The 11674-nt window shown below is 37.0% G+C and overlaps 1 pseudogene; it reads left to right on the top strand.

The window, feature by feature from the left end:
- The first annotated feature begins 10956 nt into the window (after nucleotides 1-10956).
- On the top strand, nucleotides 10957-11463 carry LOC101425436 (acyl-protein thioesterase 1 pseudogene; annotated as a pseudogene).
- The last annotated feature ends 211 nt before the right edge of the window (nucleotides 11464-11674 follow it).

An 11674-nucleotide genomic window follows, 5' to 3' on the forward strand; every position in this document is an offset into this window, starting at 1 on the left:
TATGATCTTCAAGCTCCAAAGGCCATCAGCAAAGGAGATCCAATTTGCAAAGACCTGAAAAGTACTTTTTGCCTAGTTTTATTTGTTTTGATTACACCCTGGCATTTTAGAAAACCTCTGCCATATCACCAGCTGGACACCAACTTAAGGAACAGACAGCTCAGGTACTAAATCTCAGAGTTAACACTAAAATATTAAAGCAAAGCAAACAAGCAAACCAAACCAAAACAAAACAAAACAGGAAATGATGGCCCATCAAAAGGAACAAGATAAAAATCCAGAAACAATCAATGAAGAGGACCAGACCTCAGCGTTAGTGGACAGAGGCTTTTAAAAAATGATCTTCAGTATACTCAAAGAGGTAGAGGAAAATACAGAGACAGAACTAAAAGATAAAAGGGGAAGTGAATGTGGCTCAAGGGATTGAGCACCTCTCTACCACACGGGAGGTCCCAGGTTCAGTTTCCACTGCCTCCTAAAGAGAAGATCAGCAGACACAGAAAGCACACAGCAAATGGACACAAAAAGAAGAGAGCAAGTGCACACAATGAGGTGGAATAAATAAATAAAAATAAATCTTAAAAAAAATAATATGGAGAGTGGGAGGGAGTGTGAGAGTGGGAGGGAGCACAAGAGCAGGAGGGAGCACAAGAGTGAGAGCCACTCGCAGGTGGTTAGTTGCCTGTGCTCAGGGCTAATGAAGGGACTTTAGAGTTTACTGTGAGCCAGGTCACTAGGAGCAGAGACTCCCACACTGCAGTCCCCCTGCAGTCCCAGGAGTTAGAGTGTGAGCTAGACGCAGGGCCCACAGAGGTTCTGCCAGCTGACTAAAAAGCATCCACACAGCTGTCCATGGAAGACCCACATTGACCCCAGGACCAGTTAAGTGGTGACACAATCCTGCTGGAGTGGGCTGTTTCGGGAACCTACAAAGCAGGAGGTATCTGGACATCAGTCTGGAGAGATTGCAACAAAATTAGTGCTTCCTCAAGGGAACTTAGCCAACAACAAGGAAAAAAAATAAGAAGAACAAAGTGACAAAGGGAAGACATAACACGCACACAAAAACAACAACTAATTAAACCCTGAAACGAGAAACCTAATCAACTGAATAAACCCATAAAGATAAAATGATGACCAGACAGCAACAAAAAACTACAAATCACACCAATAATCAGGAAAACATGACCCAATCCAATGAAGGAACTAAAAACCAGGAAGAGGAGTGGAACACTGAACAACTAATAAAAGCTCTCAAAACATGTATCATGGACCAATTTAATGAAAAGAAGGAAGAGATTAAGGATATTACAAAAACACTCGGGGAGCATACAGAAGAAATTGTAATCATATGCAAAAAGATAATGGATATGATGGGGATAAACAGCAAAATAAAAAATATACTCTCAGCAAATAACAGCAGATTTGAAGAGGCAGAGGAAAGAATTAGTGATGTGGAAGACAGTACATCTGAAATCAAACTGATAGTAGAACTGATCAATAAAAAGACAGAAAAAATCCAGCAGGGACTTAGAGACCTGAATGACAATGCAAAACATGCAAACATATGCATTATAGGCATCACAGAAGGAGAAGAGAAGGGAAAGAGGACAGAAGGGGTGTTGGAGGAAATAATGGCTGAAAACTTCCCAAACCTACTGGGGAAGATACATGTACGTGTCCAAGAAGCACAATGCACCCCAAACAGCATAAATCCAAACAGGCCAACCCCAAGACATATACTTGTCAAATTATCCAATGCACAAGACAAAGAGAAAAAACTGAAAGCATCAAGAGAAAAGAGAACCACCACTTACAAAGGAGGCTCCATAAGATTAAGTGCTGATTTCTCATCTGAAACCATGGAGGTAAGAAGGCAGTGGTATGATATAGTCAAGGTACTAAAAGAAAAGAATTTCCAACCAAGAATACTCTATCCAGCAAAGCTAGCATTCAAAGTGATGGAGAGTTCAAAATATTCACAGATAAACAGAAACTAAGAGAGTATGCCAACAAGAAACTTGCCCTTTAAGAAATACTAAAGGGAGTTCTGCAGGAGGAAAGAAACAAACAGGAGAGATTTGGAGGAGAGTGTAAGAACAACTAAAATGACAAAAAGAGATTTAAAAAATCAAACAACCTATAACAAACACAAATCCAGAGAAAATATTGCTGATATAAGTAATTCCTTGAAAGTAATAACACTGAATGTTAATGGATTAAACTCACCTATCCAGATTGAAACATTGGATAAGGAAATATGACCCATCTATCTGCTGTCTACAGATACACACCTTAGACCCAGGGATTCAAGGAGATTGAAAGTGAATGGCTGGAAAACAATCTTACAGGCAAACAACCAAAAAAAGGGGCAGGAGTAGCTATATATATATATATATATTTTTTTTTTTTTTAAGATTTATTTATTTATTTAATTTCCCCCCCTCCCCTGGTTGTCTGTTCTTGGTGTCTATTTGCTGCGTCTTGTTTCTTTGTCCGCTTCTGTTGTCGTCAGCGGCACGGGAAGTGTGGGCGGCGCCATTCCTGGGCAGGCTGCTCTTGCTTTTCGCGCTGGGCGGCTTTCCTCACGGGCGCACTCCTTGCGCGTGGGGCTCCCCCACGCGGGGGACACCCTTGCGTGGCACAGCACTCCTTGCGCGCATCAGCACTACACATGGCCAGCTCCACACGGGTCAAGGAGGCCCGGGGTTTGAACCGTGGACCTCCCATATGGTAGACAGACACCCTAACCACTGGGCCAAAGTCCGTTTCCCAGGAGTAGCTATATTAATATCAGACAAAATAGACTTTAAAATGCAAAACTATTGTGAGAGACGAAGATGGATACTACATATTAGTGTAAGGGATAATATTTCAAGAAGAAAGAACAATCATAAATATTTATGCCCCTAACAAGAGCACCTTCTTGAGAGACAAACACTGCAAAAACTAAGAGATGGAATAGATGCTTCGACAATTAGAGAGGTGGATCTTAACACACCACTATCACCATTGGACAGAACATCTCAAAAGAGAATCAATAAAGAAACAAAGAATTTGAACAATATGTTAGAGGATCTGGACATTATAGACATATACAGAACATTACACCCAAATACAGCAGGATATACATTCTTCTCAAGTGCACATGGATCGTTCTCCAAGATAGACCACATGCTAGGCCACAAAGAAAGCCTCAATGAATTTAGAAAGATTGAAATCATACAAAACAATTTCTCTGACCCACAGTGGAATGAAGCTGGAAATCGACAAGGGCCAGAGACCCAGATTTGGCACCAAGATATGGAAGTAAAACAACATACTCTTAGAAAAACAGTGGGTCAAGAAAGAAATCTCAACAGAATCAATAACTACCTTGAACAAAATGGTAATACAACATAACAAAACTTATGGGATGCAGCAAAAGCTGAACTGCAAGGGAAATTCATAGCCATAAATTCATACATCAAAAAAGAAGACAGAGCTAAAATTGAAGAACTGCACAATTGGGGGAATTACTTTTAAAAAAACAACAAACTAACCCCAAAGAAAGAAGAAAGAAATAACAAAGATCAGAGCAGAACTAAATGAAATATAAAATAAGAAAGCACTCAAAAAAATTAAGAAAACAAAGAGCTGGTTCTTTGAGAAGATCAATAAAATTGACAATCCCTTAGCTAGACTTACAAAGAAAAAAAGAGAGAAGATTCAAATACACAAAATAAGAAATGAGAAAGGGGATATCACTACTGACTCCACTGAAATAAAAACTATCATAAGAGGATACTTTGAAAAATTATATTCTAACAAGAAAGATAATTTAGAGGAAATGGACAAATTCCTAGAAACACACAAGCAGCCTACATTGATGAAAGAAGAAATTGATGATCTCAACAAACCAATCACAAGTAAGCTGGAATAGTTACAGTTACAAACGATAACTGAGGGAGTGCTGAGTTCCTACTCAGGGAAGCTCTGTCAGATTCCTCAATGGAACAACAATAATCCCTCAAGTGCAATGGCAAAGACCAATAAGGAAGGATGGTCCAATTATGAGCCCTTGATACTGATGACTATGCTTATGAGGCTGTGTGCCTGAAATATGAAGTAGGACTAGAGCTGTAGGGTGCCTAAGAGTTACCTCCTGAGAGCCTCCATGTTGCTCAAATGTTGCCACTCTCTAGGCCAAATTCAGCATGTAAATGCAATACCTTCCCGCCAGTGTGGGATATGACTCCCAGGGATGAGTCTCCCTGGTACCGAGGGATTACTACGAATCACTAACTGGTGATGCAGCTAGAAAGAGACCTTGAATAAAAGGGTCAAATCAGACCAGCAGAATATCTCAGCCTACATGTATGATCATGTGTTAAAAACGGCTTTTTGACCTTGTATAAAAGAGGGAAATGGCAAAAAGAAGTAAGTTTACATGGCTAAGAGTCTTCAAAAGAATCAGGAAGTCATCAGACGGGTCATGCTTATGTACACCTCAGCACGACCCCAGAAACAGCTTAAGTAGATACAACCCTAGGTACTGGTTCTCCTGAAGGCTATGGAGACCCACAGGGTATAAAGTCATGGCAGATAGATTTTGAGCTCTGTGCCATGTCAATGGGCTCTACTTTGGAATTTGTGCTCCTGAGAGCGATGGAGCCAGACTCAGATGTGACTTTACTGCACATGCCTCTTCTGTCACTTTTACTGAACCTGTGGTTGGCGCTAGGGTTGGTGTATACTCAGGGGATTTGAATCTCTGGACTGCCCATGTACCAGCTGGGCCCTTAGCCTCAGCAGAGTTGCAACCCCTACTCTCTGGTTTGTTGGACTTACTCAGGTCAGCTAACAGGGAGATGAAGATGGTCAGCCACCACACCAGAGAACCAAGAACCTACAACTGCAAGCAGGAGAATTGCATCCATCAGTCATGTAGAATCTAAGACCCCTATTGATAAAGAGATGGAGTGGACATCACAATCCCAGGATCCACAGAATGAAGGAATAAAATATGGATTAGAGTGGACTTACTGATATTCTACTATAAAACTATTGTGACTAGTAATAGAAGAAATTGTATCATTGACATGGAGAAAGTGGCCACAGTAGTTGCTGAGGGCAGGGAGAGGGAAGAAGGGATGTAACGTGGGGGCATTTTGGGGGTTTGGAGTTGTCCTAAATGATATTGCAGGATCAGATGCTAGACATTATATATCCTGCCATAATCCACTGAATGTACTGGGGGAGAGTGTGAACTACAGGGTAAACTATTATCTGTGTAGAGCAGCAGTGCTCCAAAATGTGTTCACCAAGTGTGATGAGCGTGCACGATGATGCGGGAGGTTGTTGGTGTGGGAGGAGTGGGGTGGGGGAATGGGGAGTATACAGGAACCTCTTATGTTTTTTATCATGTAATCTTTTTTGTATGTATGTATCCTCAAAAAAATACAATTTACAAAAATGATGGGGGGGGTGAGGAGTGGGTTATATGGGAACATTTTATGTTTTTTTTAATGTAACATTCTATGTGATCTATTACCTTTAATTTTTTAAAATGTGTTAATAAAAAATAAAAATTAAAAATAAATGAAAGAAAAAATCAATTGAATCAACAAAATAAAAAATAATAATATAATAAAATAAAATAAATGAGGAAACCAGTAAACAAACAGTATGGTAATCATCCCAGAGAAATACTGGAATTGTAGAACACAATAATTGAAATGAAAAAATTCTCTAGATGATTTCAATAGCAAATTGTAGGTGGGAGAAGAAAGAATCCATGAGCTCAAAGACAAGACAACTGAAATGATTCAGGCTGAGAAGCAGAAAGAAAAAAAGAATTAAAAAAAGAATGAGCAAATCTAACAGACCTGTGGCATACCATCAAGTGTACCAATGTACATATTATGGGAGTCCCAGAGGAAGAGAGAAAGGAACAGAAGGAATATTCAAAGAAATAATGGCAGTAAACTTCCCAAATTTAATGAAATACATGAATATGGATATTCAAGAAACCCAACAAAACCAAAAGAAGATAAACACAGAAAGAACCATGCCCAGATACATATTAATCTCAAACTGTTCAATGCCAAGGGCAAGGAGAGAGTTCAGAAAGATGCAAGAGAAAAGCAACAAGTTATGTGCAGGAGAACCCCAACAAAATTAAGTGCATATTTCTCATCAGATTCTATGAAGACAAGAAAGCAGTGCTATGTAATGCTTAAAGTGCTGAAAGACAACAATTACCAAGCAAGAATTTTATATATGGCAAAAATTTCTTTCAAATATGAGGAAAAAATTAAGACATTCCCAGAAAAACAAAAGCTGAAGGAGTTTAATACCAGTAGACCTACCCAATAAACAATGCTGAAAGTAGTACTTCAGACTGAACGGAGAGGACATTAGACAGTGGTTCAAAGCAGACAAAGAAATAAAGATGTCCAGTACAGGTAAACATGTGGGTAGTTACAAATGGCAGTAGTATTGTATTTTTGTTTTGTAACTACACTTGTTACTTCTTATAGGTGCTAAAATGCAAATGCATAAAATGTAAAGATAAATCAATGATTTTATTTTTTAAACAACTATATTTCAAATTATAAAATAACGGAAAAGGGCAGCTCAACAAGTTATGGAGGTATTGATCCTAAAAAAGTTCAGTCCTGGTACTGTTACATCATCTAATTCCAACTACTAACTCAGTTGCTCCTCAAGTGTTCAGAAAGATATACAAATAAACACAGATTAGTTAAATGGCATAGGCAAGGTATCCTTATTAATGAAAAAAGATGAAGAAGAGAAAAAATGCTTATCTTATTCATAAGATAATTTTTTTCTCAAAAAACTAACCCAAAGGAGTGAATGTGACTCAAGCAGTTAGCACCCACCTCCCACGTTCCTGGTGCCTCCTAAAGAAGACAAATAATGAGCAGACAACAAAATAAAAAACAGACAATGAGCAAACAACAAGCAAAAACAAATGAGCAGGGAGCAGATGTGGCTCAAGCAGTTTAGCACCTGCCTCCCACATGGAAGGCCCTGGGTTCAGTTCCCAGTGCCTCTAAAAAAAAAACAACCAAGCAGGCAATGAGCAAAAACAATGAGCAGACAACAAGCACAAACAATGAGCAAAAACAACAAGCAAAAATGATAAGCAAACAGATGAGGGAGCCAGTGGGGGGAGGGAAACCGAACCGCATATTCTTTTTTTTTCACCTTTAGCATTAACCAACTTCACATTTGCTATAAAAACATTACAATGTTATTGTTAACCATAGTCCATAAATTACATAAATTACATTAGTTATATTTTCCCCCATGTATCATCACATTCTTAACATGTTGTAGTAAAACATTCCTGTATTTCTATTATTAATCAGAATCATCATCCACTATCAAAATAATTGTTATACATTCCTTATAATTACCCCCCAGCTGTTCTCCAACTAACATTAATCTCCCTACATAAATCAACAGTGTTTGTTATATTGATTATAGTCATCATTATAATCAATGGTTTTAGACATACAATGTACAAAGATATTATTTGTGACAAGTACAAAAAAGGTGGGGGGACAGAGGGTATAGGAACAGTGTACTTGTATGTGATTGAAGATAAATTGGTATCAAATCAATTATGATTTTTAGATGAAGGAGGTTAAATTTTAACCCTGTGATAACCACAAAGAAAAAATATGAAAAATATATTCAGAAAGAAATAAGGGACTAAAAATATGATAAGGGATTTAAAAATGGTATAATACAAAAAAAAAAGACACAAATAAATATGGAAGTAGGCATTAATGGAATAATTGAGGGTCAAAAAAGGTACAAGACTTCCAAAGGTAAAAGAACAAATTGGAAGAAGAAAGGATTACATTATCAGTAGTGACTATAATGGATTAAACTTTTCCAAATTAAAGGCAGATTGGCAGAATGGACTTTTTATAAAAACATGACTCAAGTATATGCTGTTTACAAGAGACTAACCTTAAATTCAAAGATATAAGTAGGTTGAAAATGAAAGGCTGGAAAATATATGTATATAAAATACAAGTGGTAACCAAAAGAGAGCTGGGGTAGCTATGCTAATAGATAAAATAGACTTTAAATAAAAAACTGTTAAGAGGGACAAAGAAGGTCTTTATATATTGTTAAAGGGGCCAATTCAACAAGAAGACATAACAATATAAATATGTGTGCACCTAACAACAAATCCCCAGAATATATGAAGCAAATATTGACAGATTTGAAGGGAGAAATAAATGGTTCTTCATAGATAGTAGGAGACTTCAATACACCATTTTCAATAAAGTAGAACATCTAGACAGAAGATCAATAAGGAAATGGAATATTTGAATAATATTTTAAATGAACTAGGCCTAACAGACATATGTAGAACATATCACTAGTGGCAGAATACAAATTTTTCTCTAGTGCATATAGATGATACTCCAGTTTAAGCTATATGTTAAGTCACAAACAGTCTCAATAAATCAAAAAATATTGAAATCATATGATGTATTTTCTCTAACCACAATGGAATGCAGCTATAAATACCAGAGGGAGAAATGGAAAATTCACAAATATGTGTAAATTTTAAACATATTCTTTAAAAGAATATGACTAAAAGAAGAAAACTCAAGGAAAATTAGGAAATATATAGATGTGAGTGAAATGAAGACACTACAAACCAAAACTTATGGGTTGCAGCAAAAGCCATGCTGAGAGGGAAATTTATAGCTCTAAATGCTTACATTAAAAAAGAAAAAAAGATCTAAAATTAGAGACCTAACCTCAAAACTGGGGAATCCAGTAAAACATTCAATCCAAAATGAGAAGGAAATAACAAAGATTAGAGTGGAGATAAATGAAATAGAGAATTAAAAAACAATAGAATCAACAAAATCAAAAGCTAGTTCTTTGAAAGTATGAATAAAATCAACATACCTTTATCTAGACAGATAAAGACAAAAGAGAGAAAAGAGACATATCTGAAATGAAAAGGGAGACCTTACTACCAACTCTACAGAAACAAAAAGGACAGTAAAATGATCTTATGAACAACTATATGACAAAAAATTAGATAACCTAGATGAAATGGACAAATTCCTGGAAGCACACAAACTACCTAAACTGACTCAAGAAGAAATAGAAGATCTTAATAAACCGATTATTACTAAAGAGTAGCCAAAAACCTCCCAAAAAAGAGAAGTCCAGGACTAAATGGCTTCACAGGTGAATTTTACCAAACATTCCAATAAATATTAGCACCAATCCTGCTCAAACTCTTCCAAAAAAAATGAAGAAGAGAGAACATTCTGTAACTCATCTAATGAGGGCAATATCACCCTAATTTCAAAGGCAGATAAAAATAAAAGAAAAGCAAACTACAGACCAATATCCCTTATGAATAAAGATGCAAAAATCCTCAATAAAATACCAGTGAACAGAATCCAATAGCACATAAAGAGAATTATACACCATGATCAAGTGGGATTTATCCCAGGTATGTAAGGGTGGTTCAATATAAGAAAATCAATAACTGTAATACACATTAACAGAACAAAGGAAAAACTCACATAATCATCTCAATTGATACAGAAAAGCCATCTAACAAAATCCAGCACCCATTCTTGATTTAAAAAAAAAAACTCTTAAAAACTAGAAATAGAAGAAAACTTACTCAACATAATCAAGGGCACATATGAAAAAGCCCACAGCTAACATCATACTCAATGATGAAAGACTGAAAGCTTTCCCTCTAAAATTAGGAACAAGACAAGATGCCTACTTTCACCACTGTTATTCAACATTATACTGTAAGTTCTTGCCAAAGCAATTAGGCAAGAGAAAGAAATAAAAGCCATCAAAATTGGAAAGGAAGAAGTGAAATTTTCCATATTTGTAGATGGCGTGACCTTATACACAGATAATCCAGATAAGTCCACAATGAAGCTACTGGCACAAATAAATAAATTCAACAAATGGGCAGGGTACAAGTTCCACACACAAAAATCAGTAGAGTTCTAAATACTAGTAATAAACAATCTGAAGAAGAAATCAAGAAAAAATTCCATTTACAATAACTAAAAGAATCACATATCTAGAAATAAATCTAATGAAAGATGTAAAGTTCTTGTGGAGAGAAAACTATAAAACACTGCTAAAAGAAATCAAAGAAAACCTAAATAAATTGAAGGAAATTCCATGTCTATGGACTGTAAGACTAAACATTGTTAAAATGTCAATTCTACTCAAAGCAATTTACAGATTCAATACAATCCCAAACAAAATTCCAATAGCCTTTTTGCAGAAATGGAAAAGCCAATCTACAAATTATACAGAAGTGTAATGGACCCCAAATAGCCAAAACCATCTTGAAAAAGAAAAATAAAGTTGGAGGACTCATACTTCTCTGTCTTAAAACTTATTATAGAGAGCTAATGTAGCTCAGCAGTTCAGTGCCTTCTTCCCATGTACAAGGTCCTGGGTTCAGTCCCTGGTACCTCCTAAAAAATACGTATTTCAAAACCATAGTAATCAAGACAACATGGTACTGGCACAAGAACAGACACTTAGGCTAATGGAATTGAATTGACAGTTTCAAAATCAATCTTCACATTTACAGCCAACCAATTATTGTAAAGGGCACCAAATGGTGCTAAGAGAAGCACACCTGGGGGCAACAGGGACTCCCGCTGGGCTCTAGCTGGTCAGGGGCCTCAACCAGGCGCCAGTTCTGACTAGATGCTGACAAGCCATGCCTGTGTGACAACAACATGCCAGCCCCACTGTCTGCCATTATGTCCACCACCTGCAAGGCCACTGCCGTGGTCATTTTTCTTCAAGGATTGCAAGATAAAGGGCATAGGTGGTAGAAGTCTTTGCAGGTGTCATATAAGTTCACATATCAAATATATCTGCCTGCATGCACCAGTTATGCCTATTATATTAAACATGAACATAAGTATGCCTTCTTGGTTTGACACTTTTGGGCTTTTGCCCATTCACAGGAGGATGAACCTGGAATGGACTCAAGCAGGCAGCAGAAAACATCAAAACTTTGATAGACCAAGAGGTGAAAAATGGAATTCCTCCTAATAGAACTATTTTGGGAGGATTTTCTCAGGGAGGGGCTTTATCTTTATATGACTGCTCTTAACACAGAGCAGAAACTGGCAGGTATCACTGCACTCAGTTGCTGGCTTCCACTTTGGGATTCATTTCCACAGGGTCCAATCAGTTGTGCTAATAAAGTTATATCTGTTCTCCAGTGGCATGGAAATTGTGACCCTTTAGTTCATCTAATATTTGGTTCTCTTGCAACTGAAAGGCTAAAAACATTGGTAAATCCAGTTTAAGGTAAACTTCAAAACCTACAAGGGTATGATGCATAGCTCATGTCACCAGGAAATGATGGATATCCAACAATTCATTGATAAAGTTTTACCATCACTTGATTGATATCACTAAGAGGCCTTGTGTGGAAATACACCAGCATCACTGCAGTAGAGGCGAAGCATTTAAACATGCCCAGTCCTGAAACTTCTTGCTTGCAGTGTTAGAATGTTTTGCAAATATATAGCAATGACACAGTTTAACTAACATCTTCTCATGGGAAATTTATGTTCTAAGTTTCTGTACATGAATTTGTATAATATGATCCCAGAATATG

The sequence above is a fragment of the Dasypus novemcinctus genome, chromosome 8, assembly GCF_030445035.2.
Source record: "Dasypus novemcinctus isolate mDasNov1 chromosome 8, mDasNov1.1.hap2, whole genome shotgun sequence".
NCBI classification, from domain to species: domain Eukaryota; kingdom Metazoa; phylum Chordata; class Mammalia; order Cingulata; family Dasypodidae; genus Dasypus; species Dasypus novemcinctus.